Genomic DNA, 17,151 nt, shown 5'->3' with positions numbered 1-17,151 from the left:
TATTTTGAAAATCCATTTTAAACAAAATCACCATCATGGGCTAACGAGGTAGCCAATTTCAAGTATTGGACTCAAATGTGAAATATGCCCAAAAGGAATGATTTAAGAAAGAAAAACTAAAGAAAGGAAAATGTTTTCCAAAACCTTAGTTTCTAAGTAAGTTGAGGAGGACCTTGATTAGCCTACGGGATGAAGCGGGCTTAAATGCCATTTCCCAGTGGTTGTTTACATCGTATGATCAATTCATACTAAAAGGGGCGAAGTCTATTCGCCGAGTACTGTATAACTCATAGGATGAGGTATTCCTATCGGGGTGTGCACACTTAAGGTATAGTTAATCCAAAAGTCCGGGTAGGTGTCGTTTTTATGGACCTAGTAGGGCCAGCTAGGAATCATTCTAACGAACCTTACGTCCAGGGGATCAGTGTTAGACCGGGGGACGACCACTGAACCCGAGTTCGATGATCCAAGTGGTCAAAGAGGGAGATAAGAGAATACTCCAAAGGCCTCACGCTTGCTAATATGAAACTAAGGAAGATTTAAAAGTAAGAACGAGTTATCCTGTAACGACACTAAGAAGAAATGATTGTATCCAGAATGAAAGGTTGATATTGGTTCACTAATCTCTTTTTGTGCAAGTCTTCATTGTTAACTTATTTACAGGTGAAATCTCAACAGATGGGTATAGTTACAAAACTCTTACATACTTGTTTTGAAAAACCTTTGTTGAATTTTGAGTGACCATAGATTTTCTTACTTAGCCGTCGTGCTAACTACACTTCATTGTGTTTCATAACAGATGCCATCTAGCGTAGGCTCGTGTAGCCCGACGAACCCCCAGGATTCGTCGGAGTACACATGCCCAAGGATGGGCTGCGAGATGTATATACCGTGGATATCGGGTGCCGACCCTTACGCACCTGGCTATGCTCCTGTGGCTCCAAATAGCTCACCTGTAGTAGATAGTTTTTCCATTCCCGATGGTCCTGATGTTCCAGCAAATTTTGGTTTTTACCCCATAGAAAGCTTTGAGGGAAGTAATCCTCTAGAATTTGTTGTTCATTACCCTCACCCTTGTGACTCGAGTCCTCCAGAATTTTGGGATGAATGGTCTATGATGAACATCACATCTCGCTTCCTAGACCATATCACTTGGTTTGAAGGGGAGTGGCATCTAGTGTGGGGAATGGTTACGGGCCCGGTAAACCAACAGATCGAGTAGGTGGTATACCTCGGAAAAACCTTTGGGAACTTTATCTTTTGTGTAAATATTTTTGTAACCTTAGCGGTTTATGAGCTGGGTTAGTAGGATTGTGATCAATCCGAACTTGTCTTTTGGCCCACCGGGCACATCCTTGTATATATAGGTAGATATGTATATGACTGGTTAGCTAAGCCCTTTTTAGATCAAATGTATATATATGACTATGTTGGGTGATAGTTGTTGTGAAGCGTTTCCATTTAGCTTGTGCACTTAGAGTGGAGTTTGTCAAAGAGGTGATAGAATTCACTCTAGGTGTGGCGGTAACTACTCCGGCTGTACGGTAAGCCGAGTCAGGGTGTTACACGTGCGTGGAACCAGCACCACGAGAAATATAACCCTTCGGCCGAAACCACGCCATTTGCACCCCAAAACCTAAAATTTTCTTCTCTTCTCCACGCAAGGTAATCTCCAAACTTAAAGGTTTGAGCATAGTGATTTATTTTCATCTCCAAGAGGTTAAAAGCATCACTATCAAGGTAATTTCATCTCTTTTAACCATATTATTGAACATTCATGAGTTTGGAAGATAAGAATATTGAAATTTTATCCTACATTATCTTGAATGTTTTTGAATGATTTGAATGTCTATATTGGTTTATAATGCTTCATAGAACTATCCTTTGATGTTTTCTTTCATTATTGATGGTTACATTGATGGATTAAGTTTCAAAATTGAGCTTCAAGTGTGAACACCATTGTTGAGCAAATGGGTTTATCTAATTTCTTGTCTAGATTATGAAATTGATGCTTGAATTGATGTGTAAACTTGCTATAGAAATATTATATGCCATCAATTTAATTTTACACATGCTACATTGTCAAATTTGAATTTCCATCTTTAACCCTAATTTTAGAATTTGAGGTAGAAGATGAAGTTGACGTTTTGAAATTCTTGACTTTTTGAGTTGACTTCTTATTTGATTATCCAATTGAATTATCTTATGATGAAATTATGCATGTGTATGATAATGGAATGATTTTGTTCATATTTTCATGCTAGAATTGATCAAAATATAGGGGAAACTATGGCAAAATTTTTGAAAACCCCTATCCCTACTTATTTTCGAAAATCCACTATCTTGACAAGAATTTTTACATAAGTTCATTGGTGATTTATTTGAATGATAGTTGCATAAAACCAATTACTATGAGTATTAATTTCTAAATTTTGTAGGATGGGAAGATCTAAAGAAATGGCAAAGAAATCTAAGCACGATCACGGCGAATCCAGTCGGTCGAGAGCATGACCCCAACCCTCACGAAACCAACCAGCAATTCCACAAGCTCCTCAAGAGCGAGGCTCAAGATCTCTAAAGCACTTGACACTTCCTGAGCGTGCTCTTGTGGACGCTTACAAAAGCAAGCAGTTAAGTGTGGGACGATTCTTCGAGGATAATGTTTTAATAGAATTTGGTTGCCTGGACGAAGTGAATAGATTGATAAGGCATCCCCAACTACGCCGATTATTCGAATGGCGAGGCCCGACTTACTCACCGGTCACTTATGAGTTTTTGGCCACACTAGACATCAAAAAGGAAGCCAATGATGCGAGGGAGTCAATCTCATTCCGGTTGTTTGGCAATCACTACAACCTCTCGGTTAACACTCTGGGTATTGCTCTTGGATTTCACGACGCCATGGAAATATCGATGTCGTATTTCGGGGACTTCAAAGATGATTTTGATTCAGATGCAGTGGCTGTTTAGTACTGGAAAAGCATTACCAACAATGCAGCCTACAACTCCTCCAACTTGAAAGCAAAGCTCATCACCAGGAACTCTCTGAAAGCCATCAGATTGGCTTTTGCAATTAACCTCTCTGGTAGGACCACCAACAGGAATAAAGTTTACAAGCAGGATCTTTTCTACATGTGGTGCATGGAGAACAGAGTTAGCATTAACATGGGTGTTCAAGCAAGGAAATGACTTCAAACCCAACTGAAGAAAAAGGTACAAACAGTCTTCATAGGACCTTTTGTTAATCGATTATGCCAGGGTTTGGGCCTAGGAAACCTTCTTTTAGAAGAAAGAGAAGAGGGTCCCATGATTGTTTTCTCTGTGAGTGAGTTCTTTGCTATGTACCTCAAGTTGGGAGGGGATGATGCCCCTGATTTGGAAGTTTATGATGAGACTGAAGAGGAGAATGAAGAGGATGATAATGCCGCAGCGTAGGAGCATGGCGAGCCTAGTGCACAGCATGAGGGCTCTACTTCGATGGATTGGGAGGCATCTCAAGCTTTCCAAAGGCAGCTCCATGATGAACAGATGAATTGTTGGCGCGAGCAGCGAGTATGGCAGCAGGGGCAGTTCACGTCCATATTTGCGCAACAGGATAGCCAAAATGAAGAGCTTCTTCGTACACTAAGAGAAGTTGAGGAAAATGTCAGGATGATCCAGGAGCTTCAGGCTCAATTTGATAGACAATTTCGTCCTCCATCCTTCGGTGATCAGTGATGCCATACTCATCCTCTCGATCCTGAATCTTGATTTGTGATAATGCAGTCTGAAAGACTTTGGTTACCATGTGGTTGATTGTCCCGTCAGAACATTAGGATCCCTACGCGTGAGGTTCCGCCTTTATTTACTTTACTTTACTTTTTTTCGCTTTATGTTTTTGTTTTATGCTTTTTACTTTTGAACTGCTTTACTTTTCACGCACTTTAATAATTGCTAGTTTACTTGAATAACTTTTTGTCATATTTCATACATAAATGCTTAATTATCTATGTTTACGTTTTCTAATTATTATCTTACTTTTATATTATATCAAGCTAATAATTGAATAGTTCTCCCGAAACCCTTTTGTATATTGCGTCTCCATTTCTTTTGTATAGAGCATCGATAACGGAGGCCGACCTATGATGGAAGCTAAAGTGTGGAAAGAGGGATGCATACTTGGTTTATCCTCTTATCCCTTTTCTATTTTAAGCCCCGTTTTTTTATTTTTAAAGTGTGGAAAATTTGTTTATATAGCTTTGTGTATGCGTTTTGTTTGAGCTTACCATGTTATATAGGATCATTAGAATATACCCTATATCCTAGAGCAATTTCCAAAGTGTGGAAAGGGATTTCTTATTTGACTAATCCATAGAATCCCTATTTGTTCCTTTACCGTAGTCCGTATAGTATGGAAACATCGAGGACGATGTTTATTTTAAAGTGTGGAAAGGACGCACTTTGTGCTTTATATGCTTATCTGCTTAGACATAGAAAGTTGGAGTTCTTGGGAATGATAAACGGGTGTATTTGCAATGTGAAAAGAGAGTTATTATTTGTGTTATCTAGAGAGAATTTTGACTAGATGCCAAAATTTTTTTTATTCTTGAAATATCTTTGAGGAAGTTACTTTTCGCACCCATGAGAGTGTTTAGAGCCAAATAAGTTTATATTCTTGCCTTCTTGCATGATGTTCGCCTCTTATTTACGTAGGACCTTAGTCAAGGATCTCTCCAAGTGGGAGTGTGCACTTTTTAATTTGAGAAAGATAAAATTTAGCGAGGCCCGGAATTGAACTAACCTTGGTAGGGCATGGGGCAAAAGGTGAGCCTATTGGTAAGCTTAAAGAGAGAAAAATCCCTTAATCCCAAAAGAAAAAGGCATGAGGGATTGACATGGAGAAAAGTTGAAAAGGCAAAAGGCCAATCACCAAGATTAAAAATTGAGGAAAGCCAATTCGCTGGGTTGCATTCAACCATAGTCTCGATAAGCAAAAAGCTTTATCTGGAGTCGGTTGTTCACATAAAAGGATCCCAGGAATTGAGAAAATAAGAGATGAGGTGAGCCGCTTCGCTAGGATTCGGGTACCCATTGCACTGTCTTCGGAAAAGCATGGAGCTCTATGTGAAGTCGGGTGGCTCGACGACGTTATCCTAGGAAGTGAGAAGAAAAGAGGGACCGCACTAAGCCAAAAGCGGTGAGTGGTCCATGCCGCTACCCTTACTTATTTTATCGTTGGGCTTTGGCGTCTAAGGCTGGAAAGGCTGATTAACTAGTGCACATCGTTCACACTAGTGGGATCGGCTAGAGGCCCTGATTAAATGAAAGGTGAACCAAAATTTTGGAATTACATGCTTGCGAATGGTGTGAGAAGTGTGATCCTTTGTTTTAATTGTTTATGTACGAAAGGTTTTTACTTCCCGAAAATATTTCTTGAGTTGATGACATCTGACCAAAATCCTTTGTAGATAACACAAAAGATTTCTTCCATTTCAATAGTCTTAGACACCTGATGTGTAAAGTGGTGTAGTGAATTTGTGGGTTAATTATATCGTTCTCAAGGGATTGGGTTTTATGGCATGTACTTGTATAGCAATTAAATTCTTAGGCATTAAGATGAATAAATTTAACAAGAATCCAAGCAATCATATATGAGTTGATATTTAACAAGCTATAACAGGTTCATCAAGAATTAAAAGCAATATTACAATTGGTATAAACTCTGATAATTAAAGATAGGACTCGAATTAAGGAGAATTATCTCATAGATGCAATAACAAGATTTGGGGAAAATAATTAATTTAAGAGTTCAATGAATTGCACAAAAGAATCTTTAATCTAAATTTCATTTTCATGAACTAAAGATAAAGATTAGAACAAGGAATTGCTCCACTTTCGTGACATATCAGTTCCTAGTTCTTAGAGGACATAAGCAATTTAAAACCACAATGTTCTTTACTTTCGTAAATTAAATTGGGTGCATGCAAAGAGTAGATTGATTTCAACATATAACTTCCATTATAAAGTGAAATCATCCAAAGGCTAGTTAACAAATGTTACGTACCATTTACTAACAAGATTTCAATTAAATCTATGCATACTTCAATAAACTCTTGAATTAAAGCCTTCCCCTTTATGAAATATTCATGAACTTAGCATCAATAAAGATAATCCTACCCTAATTCAAGTCCTTAATGCAACTACTCACAATTCATAATGGAATACAACAAACTAACAATATTTAAATTCATAAGCATGGTAAATAAATTGTAAAGAGATAAAGGGAACAAGAAAACTTATGGATTGAAGACCAAACTCTTGGAGTTTCCTCCTACACTCTTGCTTGAAGAAAAACACAACACTAAAACTAAGATATGAAAACTAGAATGAGAGGAGATAGAAGGAATTGGTGAGGAATGGTGTGTTGAAGTTTGAGAGTTACAAGGCTTTATATAGGCATCAAAAGGGAGCAAAGTTGGACAATTACATATGCAATGACCTCACATTCCATCTGAATTTGGAAATGGGGAATTACATATGCCATGACCTCACATATCATAATGAGAAAGAAGATGGAAAATTTCGCAAGCAATGACATCACTGCACGCAGCTTCATCTTCCGGGCTGTTTTTCTCCATTCTCCGTTCAGAATTATGAATTTTGTATTTCTGATAAAGTTGTAGCCCTTGAAGTCTTCTTTCCAACGGTGCAAAGATCACTCAATTTGGATATTCCTATGCTGAGATATGGTAAAAATACCGAACAGTGGACAACTTGTGCGGAAATTTCAGATTTTAGACACTTGTTCCACTTTTGCTTTGGTTTATCCATATGATCAATCACCATTCAAAATATCACTCTTTGATTCCATTATTGCCTGACCTTTAATGATGAAAATGGACCAAATCTTCTTTGCTTTTGTCCTTCACTTTAATTCATCATCATCCATCTTCTCATTTTTGTTCTTGTCCCTTCATGATCCTCCTTGTCTTCATGATTTCCCTGATATCTCCTACTAGCAATTAAACACATTAGGATGGCTTATTAAAGATGAAAATTACAAATTAAACTTAGGATTTCTCTAAATCATCCCATTAAATGCAATACGGCCTAATTTTCTTTACTTTATTCCAAATAAGATGATTGTTGCAAACATTAATCAAAGTGAAGAAAATCAAGGTTATACTGAACACAATTTATACAATCTAGTGGACAAATAAGCTTAAATATGGGGATTAAATATGATCAAATATGCACTTATCCACTCCCCCACACTTAAACTTTTGTTTGTCCTCAAACAAAAACAAACAATAAATTGCAAATCATTGCATCGAAATTGTCGAAACTCCCTCATTGCACAACCTATCAAACCACATATCCAACTTGCTACAAAATAACTTACTACAAGAATCACCTTAGCTTGGTTCACGAGTTCCATTCCCAAGCCAATAACCAAGTACCAAAACCATTAAAGTGCGTGAGAATCTAGTGTGTACAAATGCTAAGTTGAGATTATGCAAAACTTGGCTTTTAATGAGATCCCATAGGCTTGCCCTTCATACTCCCATTAGCTCAACTCTAAGAATGTATGCTAAGATCAAATAGGTCTTTTATTAAGCTTGTAATGGGGCTAAGGGTGAATGGCTAACAAAGAAGGGGTATAGGAATAAAACAAAGGAGAGAACTTCACACTTGTTCACAATTGAGGTTAGAAGAGATATAACTTGAATGAACTAAGGAGCAAACAAGACTTAAGGACAAAACAACTTCTAAAGTGGTGGGGTAGTGCACAACTTACACGATAAACTTCAAACTTTTATTCGACTTTCTTCTTTTCTTTCATTTTTTTCTTTTCATCATCTTTTTTTATTTTTTTTTTATTTTCTTTTCTTCAAATCAACCAACAAACTTATTCTCAATACCCCCACACTTAGACAACATTATCAAGATGATTGCTAACAAAACAAGCTCCAAATAAGATCTCTTCTAAGTAAAAGAACAAGTGCTGCATTCTCTCAAGCTAAGGGTGGAAGGGAGATATTTTTTTTCTTTTTGGCTAAAGGTTAAGAGAAAAATGACAAGGGTTAACACAAGAAAAATAAACAAATCACGGGTTTAAGTGCTTAGCACTTATTTCAACAAACACAAGGCTCAACGGGGACAACTAGGGATAAACACATATTAACAGGGTAGGCTTTAAGGTTAAAGGCTAAACAAAAATGGCCTAAATCATTTCAAAACATGCAAATCTTAGATTTCACTTGGAGAGTAATGAGGCAAGTTCTAGCAAAACAACCATTACTGGAATCTCACATAAGCCTTCACTAGCAATGCACAACACACTAGATCAAGAATTTATTCAATTATTAAGTGGTTAACAAGGCGATTGGCAGGAGAATAGATCAATCATGTACCCCTTGGCTCATCAATCAGAAGTTGAGTTGCGACAAGTATCATCAAAACAAACCACAAACCAACAAAAAGGGAGCGATCTCAACTTCTAGCAAAGAAAAGCAATTTATTCACACAAAAAGCACATGAGTTATTCAAGCAAAAATTTTGAAGATTACCTCAATTTTTGTCCTCTCCCCCACACTTAAAAATTTACATCGCCCTCGATGTATAATGCAAATAGGATTTGACAAGATTGAGTGCACACAAAACTAGAAAAAAAAAACTCCAAATATAATTGATAAAACATATGAAATGCAAATGGAGAAAGATTGTACTCCCCTATGATTCTCGTGCAGCAACAAGAGTAGAGAAGTCCACTAGTTCTACACATCTTTTAGCCTTCCTGTTAAAAACTATAAGAGACAATCACGGAAAAACAGAAGTCATAAATTAATCATAACTTAAATTCAAACAAACATAAAACAATTTTTTTTTTAACAAAGGAAAATTAAAACATAAATAACTAGGATAGAAATTACTAAGTGAAGTTTAAAACATTTCATCTTCCCACGGAACACGAGATGAATTGGCAAAGGAAGTAGAGTGAGCAAGATTTATCAATTGTTGATATCTTTTCTTTTTAGAAGAAGATTCCCCCAGTGTTTGAGTTTCTAAGCCTAACTCATTGTTGGGGTTTGCTAACATCTGCTCACTTTCGTGTTCTAGCTCAATCACCTTCTCCCCTTGGTCAAAATCTTTCTTAAACTTGCTCAACAGTCGATCCATGTACTGTAATTTCCTATGTGGCCATTGATTGATTCCCAACTCGGTGCATATTTTCTTCAGCTTGTCTTTTCCTATGTGTAATTCCCTTGCCGCCTGGACAACTGGTAAGTGGAAGAATTTTGAAATCATTTCAATGNTGAAGTTTGAGAGTTACAAGGCTTTATATAGGCATCAAAAGGGAGCAAAGTTGGACAATTACATATGCAATGACCTCACATTCCATCTGAATTTGGAAATGGGGAATTACATATGCCATGACCTCACATATCATAATGAGAAAGAAGGTGGAAAATTTCGCAAGCAATGACATCACTGCACGCAGCTTCATCTTCCGGTCTGTTTTTCTCCATTCTCCGTTCAGAATTATGAATTTTGTATTTCTGATAAAGTTGTAGCCCTTGAAGTCTTCTTTCCAACGGTGCAAAGATCACTCAATTTGGATATTCCTATGCTGAGATATGGTAAAAATACCGAACAGTGGACAACTTGTGCGAAAATTTCAGATTTTAGACACTTGTTCCACTTTTGCTTTGGTTTATCCATATGATCAATCACCATTCAAAATATCACTCTTTGATTCCATTATTGCCTGATCTTTAATGATGAAAATGGACCAAATCTTCTTTGCTTTTGTCCTTCACTTTAATTCATCATCATCCATCTTCTCATTTTTGTTCTTGTCCCTTCATGATCCTCCTTGTCTTCATGATTTCCCTGATATCTCCTACTAGCAATTAAACACATTAGGATGGCTTATTAAAGATGAAAATTACAAATTAAACTTAGGATTTCTCTAAATCATCCCATTAAATGCAATACGGCCTAATTTTCTTTACTTTATTCCAAATAAGATGATTGTTGCAAACATTAATCAAAGTGAAGAAAATCAAGGTTATACTGAACACAATTTATACAATCTAGTGGACAAATAAGCTTAAATATGGGGATTAAATATGATCAAATATGCACTTATCAACACCCACCATTTTGATTTGCCAAGAGCTTTGTCTTGTATGAGATAGGTATCTCGGAAGCTTATGTGCTTAATAGTAGATTGTCTTGCTTGAGGGCAAGCAAGAAGTAAAGTGTGGAAACTTGATAAGCCTCCAAGATACCCATAATTTGAGTACATATTAGGGTGCTTTGTCACGTTTTTAGTATCCTTACATGATAAATTGTGATCAAATATGCTTTAAATTCACTAACCAACACGCAAAGCTACTTTTAGCATAAATTGAGGCGATACAAGAGTCCCGGGAGCCAATAGGAACGAAAACCAAGCTTAAGGAACAAACCAGGCAAGACTGGAGCCCCGAAGGACCCAAGAAGACCCCCACATGCGTGTTGGTGCGCGTGGTCACGATGTAGTAGTTGTCCACGCACGACCACACGCGTGTGGAGAGGCGTGGAGACAACAATGCGCGAATTTTCCCTAGGGCTATTTTTCGGGGACTATTTAAACTCCCTTGATAGATTTTCAGAGGAACTCTCTTTTCTTTTTAGACTCCTTCCTTCCCAATTTAGTTTTCTTCTTTCCCAATTTTGGGATTCAATTTTAGATAATTTCTAGGAGTAGTTTAGATAATTCTCATTGTAGAAGACAACAAGCTTGGATTGAAGGATCACTTCAACTCTAGGTGATTTCTATTACATTTCTAATCTATTTTACTATTTTGTTCTTGGATTGAATTAGCTATTGTCTTGAATTTCTTATCATGAGTGGCTAATTTAATCTAGGGATTTGGATTGTGTGAAGATATGTTGCTAGTGTGATGATCTTATATCTATTTTTGGATATAAATGCTTGGATTGTTGGGTTATCTATTCTTGTCTATTGATTGTTGTTTTGATGATATCTTGTTTGGATTTGGCCAATCTAGATGAGAGATTGAGCTCTTGACTCTTTCATGTCTTTGATTAGAGTTAGGATTGAAACTTTGTAACAATCATAGATCCTAGGGACTTCTTAAGAATAGTAGGAAAGTGTGTAGCTAAAGTGTTTGATAAAATGTCTCTTAGGACTTTGGATGCTTGAAGGTATTCCTAAGTCCAAGAAGCCTTAGTACACAAAGGTGGAAAATGACTAAGAACACACACTCTTGAATAGCCAACATCTTTGTCTTGTTTATCCAATACCTTAGACACACTAAGATTCAACATAGATGAGCACTATCAAATCCCTACCTCTTTACATACTTTTCAATCTTACTTATTTTACCCATTTTTCTCTCACAAACTTTATGAACCCTTTCACTCCCAAATCGTCATTCACCACTCTCAAATCTATTGCATGACTCAATCACGTGAACGCTCGAACACTTGACACACCTCCACGTCCTTCCTTCGAGACCGACACTCGGGGAGTCATTGACTTTCCGTTTTAACACACACATATCTTTTGACATTTCACCCTACGCAAAACAAGATTGTCAATAACAATTGATTTGTTTGTTATATAATCCTAGGAAAAGGGTTAAATAAGCCCTAAAACATTATCTAAAAAGTTAATTAGACAACCTAAACACTTTAAAGTTACAATTAAACCCATCAACATTGTATTTTGGTGCAATGAAGCACAAAAACTAGGTAGTGACCTTCTATCACAGGTCCCTAGAATTTCATAACTCTCTAGGGCAAATTTCAACAAGAAAACGACCGGCGACCTGTATATGGTCACCGGTCAACATTGGTTGCCTTCTCACCAAAGTAGGCAATTTGTCGCTTTCTCTACCTAAGAAGGCAACCCAGCGTCACCTTCTCAGGTGAGAAGGCGACGCTGGGTTGCATTCTTTTTTCGCGACAGATGACAGTTTGATAGTTGTTTTCTAGTCAGAATTTGAGCCAGAGTGTTGCCAGAATCTTGGGCATGCATTGAAGAATGAGTATTGTGTGGGGGTTGATTCGTCAAAAGATATTTATGTTAAAACGGAAAGTCTGTGACTCCCGAGTGTCGGTCTCAAAGGAGGGACGTGGAGGTGTGTCAAACGTTCGGGAGTTTACTTGATTGGATCATGCATAGGATTCGAGTGTGGTGAAGGGTGATTTGTGAGTGAGGGTAATTCATTGGTTGGTTTGAGTGCAAGAGAGTAGTAAAGTAAAAGTGATTTTGTGAATATGTAAAAGGGGTAGGGATTGGATAGTGTTCATGAATATTGCATAGTGGAATATGTCTAAGGTCATGGATTAGGATTGCTAGGATAATGTCTATTCAAGAGTGTGTTGTCTTAGTCCTTTTCCACCCTTTGTGTACTAAGGCTTCTTTGACTTAGGAGTGCCTTCAAGCATCCAAAGTTCTAAGAGGAATTTTATCAAACACTTAAGCTACACACTATCCTACTATTCTTAAGAATTCCATAGAAACTTTGATTGTGTCAAGCTTCAAATCCTAACTCTAATCAAAGACATGAAAGAGTCAAGAGCTCAATCTCTCATCTAGATTGGCCAAATCCAAACAAGATCTCATCAAAACAACAATCAAAAGACAAGAATAGATAATCCATCAACACAAACTCATAGATCCAAAATATAGAAATAAGATCATCACAAAAGCAATATTCAATCACACAATCCAAATCCCTAGACTAAATTAGCTACTCATAATATGAAATGCAAGCAAAAGCTAATTTAATCCAAGAACAAGATAGCTAAAATTATAGAAATGAAATAGAGATCACCTAGAGAGAAGAAGATCTTCAATCCAAGCTTGTTGTCTTCTACAATGGAGATTGATCTAATCTAAAAACTAAGAAAAATGGAGAAAGTTCTCCAAAGGAAAAACTAAGAAAAGGAAAACTAATTTTCTGGGCTCTCCCTCTGGAAATTCATCAAAGGGGTTTAAATAGTCTCCGAAATGATAACCCTAGCTGAAATTCGCGCATTACCGTCTCCACGCCTCTCACACGCGTGTGGCCTTCCTGTTTGGTCCTCCAGGGCTCCGCTCTTGCCTGGTTTGCTCTTTAAGCTCATCTTTTGGTCCTATTTGCTCCCGGGGCTCCTGTTTTACTTCTTTTAAGCTAAAAATAGCTTTTGTGCATCAGTTAGTGATTTTCAAGCATTTACGCACATAATTTATCAAGTAAGGATGCTATAGACGCGATAAAACATCCTAAAATGTGCCTGAAATAAGGGTATCTCGGAGTTTTATCAAATTTTCCACACTTTGTTTCTTGCTTGTCCTCAAGCAAGACATTTGACTCTCTAAGCACATAAGTCTCCGAGATACTCTCTCATGCAAAACAAAGCTTTTGGCAAGTCAAAATAATGGGTGTCTAAGACTGTTGAAACGGGGGAAATCATTTGTGTTATCTACAAAGGATTTTGGTCAGATGTCAGCAACTCAAGAAATATTTTCGGGAAATAAAAACCTTTCGTAGATAAAATAATTAAAATAAGGGATCACACTTCTCGCACCATACGCAAGCATGCATTTCCAAAGTTTTGGTTCACCTTCTATTTAAATAGGGCCTCTAGCCGATTCCACTAGTGGGAACGATGTGCACTAGCTAATCAACTTTCCATCCTTATACGCCAAAGCCCAACGTAAATGTAAATGAGGGTAGGGGCATGGACCACTCACCGCTTTTGGCTTAGCGCGGTCCCTCTTTCTTCTCACTTCCTAGGATAACGTCATCGAGCCACCCAACTTCACATGGAGCTCCATGCTTTTTCGAAGGTCAGTGCAATGGGTTACTCGAATCCTAGCGAAGCGGCTCACCTCAGCTCTATTTTCTCAATTCTTGGGATCTTTTTATGTGAACAACCGACTCCAGATAAATCTTTTTGCTTACCGAAGACTATGGTTTGGACACAACCCAACGAATTGGCTTCCCTCAATTTTAAACTCTTTGGTGATTGGCCTTTTGCCTTTTCAACTTCTCCTCGTGTCAACCCCTCATGCCTTTTTCTATTTATGATCAAGGGTTTTGTTTTCTCATTAAGCTTACCATTAGGCTCACCTTTTGCCCCATGCCCTACCAAGGTTAGTTCAATTCTGGGCCTCGCTAGTTTTATCTTTCTAAAATTAAAGAGTGCACACTCCCACTTCGAGAGATCCTTGACTAAGGTCCTACGTAAATAAGAGGTGAACATCATGCAAGCAGGCAAGAATATAAACTTATTTGGCTCTAAACACTCTCATAGGTGCGAAAAGTAACTTCCTCAAAGATATTTCGAGAGTAAAAATTTTTGGGCATCCAGTCAAAATTCTCCCTAGATAACACAAATAATAACTCTCTTTTCAAAACTGCAAATGCACCCGCTTATCATTCCCAAGAGCTTCAACTTCTAATACTAAGCATGTAAGCATGTAAGCATGTAAAGCACAAAGTGCGTCCTTTCCACACTTTAAAGCAAACGTCGTCCTCGATGATTCCATACGTACAGGGTAAGGTAAAGGAACGAAATAGGGATTCTAAGGGTAGACAAATAAAGATCCCTTTCCACACTTTGGAAATTGCTCTGGGATATAGGGTATGCATCAAACGATCCTATTAATCATTGGTAAACTCTAATATACTCATACACAAAGCTATAAAGAAAGTATTTCCACACTTTAGAGATCAAAACGGGGATTAAAATTAGAAAAGGGATAAGAGGATAAACCAAGTATGCATCCCTCTTTCCACACTTTAGCTTCCAGCATAGGCCTGCTCCCGTTATAGATGCTCTATAAGAAATGGAGACATAACATACAAAAAGGGTTTTCGGAGTACTATTCAATTATTATAAGCTGATAGAAATATAAAAGCAATAAAAATAACAAAAACTTAGATAATAAAGCATATAAATAAGTAGAATTATTCAAATAGAAATGCAGAAAAGTAAAGCAGTTGGAAATTAAATAACATAAATCAATAAAGATAAGTAAAGCAAAGTAAAGAAATAAAGAAAATAAAAGTCGGAACCCCGCGCATAGGGATCCTAATGTTCAGGTGGGGCTAGCAACCATAGTAACCAAAGTCAAGGAACTCAGTATCAAGTGTCAATGGGTCAAGATCGAGAAAAATCGAAGGAATGTATCACTCATCACCGAAGGGATGGAATTGCCTGTCGAATCTAGCTTCAAGACCGGCAATTCTCCTATCATTTTCCTCCACCGCCCTTCTCATGCGGTTGAGGACTTCGGTGTGGAAATCCTGTCTCGCGGAGATGGATGTGAAGTGGCCTTCTTGCCATGTATGCTGCTCACGCCAAAAGTTCATTTGTTCCTCATGGAGCTGTCTATGAAAATTCTGCGTCGTGGCCCAATCCATTGGAGTAGGGCCTTGCTCCTGTGCAGCATTTTCCTCCTCATTCTCTTCCTCGTCCTCATCATCATCCTCATTAGAAGCCTCTAGATCAGGTGCATCATCACCTCCAAGCTTTAGTTCAGCGGCAAAGAACTCACCCACGGAGAAAGAAATCGTACAACCATCGGATCTCTCCCCCATCAACCGGTTCAGTAGGCCCAACCCGATGCATAGTTTAGTAACAAAAGGTCCAATAAACACAGTCTAAACCTTAGGCTTTTGTTGGGTCTGGAGCCACTTTCTACCTTGAACGCCCATGTTGATGCCAACATCATTCTCCATGCACCACATGTAGAATAGATCTTGCTTGTATACCTTGTTGCGATTTGTGATTCTACCTGAGAGATATATGGCGAAGGCTAATCTGATAGCCTTCAGAGCATTACGGGTGATGAGTTTTGCCTTCAAGTTTGAAGAGTTGTATGGGGCATTGTTTGTGATGCTTCTCTAGTATCGTCTAGAAACTTCGTCTGAATCAAAAATCTTCCTTGAAATCTCTGAAATATGGCATGGACACGCTCACTGCATCATGGAAACCGAGTGTAACACCCAAAATGTTGACAGACATACTGTAGTGGTTGCCGAAAAGAGTGAATGAAATAGACTCCCTTGCATTTTTGGCTTCCCTTCTGATTTCCAAGGTCGCCAAGAATTCATAAGTGACAGGCGCATAGGTGGGTCCTCTCCACTCAAACAGATAGCGGAGCTGTGGGTGCCTAAGAAGCCTATTTACTTCGTGCAAACAACCAAATTCTCTTAAAACATTATCTTCGAAGTGACGGCCAACAGAAAGCTGCTTTCCTTTATAGTTATCCACTGTTGCGAGTTGGACGGGTGTCAAGTGTCGTAGTGACCTTGACCCCGGCTCCTGCGGAGCTGTAGCTTGTTGCCGTGTCCTTGATCGACTCGATTCTCCTATATCATGCTTTGATTTCTTCGCAATTTCCTTCGAGCGTCCCATCCTACAAATTATAGAAATTAACATTCATGGTAATTGGCTTTGAATAAATCACCATTATATTTGTGTAAAATTCCTTGTCAAGATAATGGATTACAAAATATTGAGCTAAGTATTTTCAAAAATTTCGCCATAGTTTCCCCTATATTTTGGACAATTCTAGCATAAGAATATCAACAATATGATTCCATTATCACACACATGCATAAAATCATCATAAGATATATCGATTTGATAGTCAAATAAGAAGTCAACTACAAGAGTCAAGAATTTCAAAAAGTCAACTTCATCTTCTTCCCCAAATTCAAAATTAGGGTTTGAAATTGAAAATTCAATTTGGGCAATGTAGCATGTGAAAAATCAAATTGATGGCATATAACAGTTCTATAACAAGTTTATTCATCAATTCAAGCATCAATTTCATAATTTAAACAAGAAATCTAACAAACCCATTTGTTCATCAATGATGTTCACACTTGAAGTTCAAAAATATATAATAATCCATCAATGTAACCATCAAGAATGAAAGAAAACATCAAAGGATAGTTCTATGAAGCATTATAAACAAATTTAAACTTTCAAAACATTCAAAATCATGCAAGGCAAAGTAGAATAAATTTCTCATTCAAGCTCTTCCAAACTCATGAATATTCAAGGATAAAGAGTTAAAAAGATGAGAAATTACCTTGATGTTGATGTTTTTGATCTTCTTTGAAGGTAAAAAGTAAGAGATATGTTCAAACCTTG

Source organism: Ipomoea triloba, chromosome 6 (assembly GCF_003576645.1).
Source record: "Ipomoea triloba cultivar NCNSP0323 chromosome 6, ASM357664v1".
Classification (NCBI taxonomy): domain Eukaryota; kingdom Viridiplantae; phylum Streptophyta; class Magnoliopsida; order Solanales; family Convolvulaceae; genus Ipomoea; species Ipomoea triloba.
Note: the sequence above shows the minus strand (reverse complement) of the source record.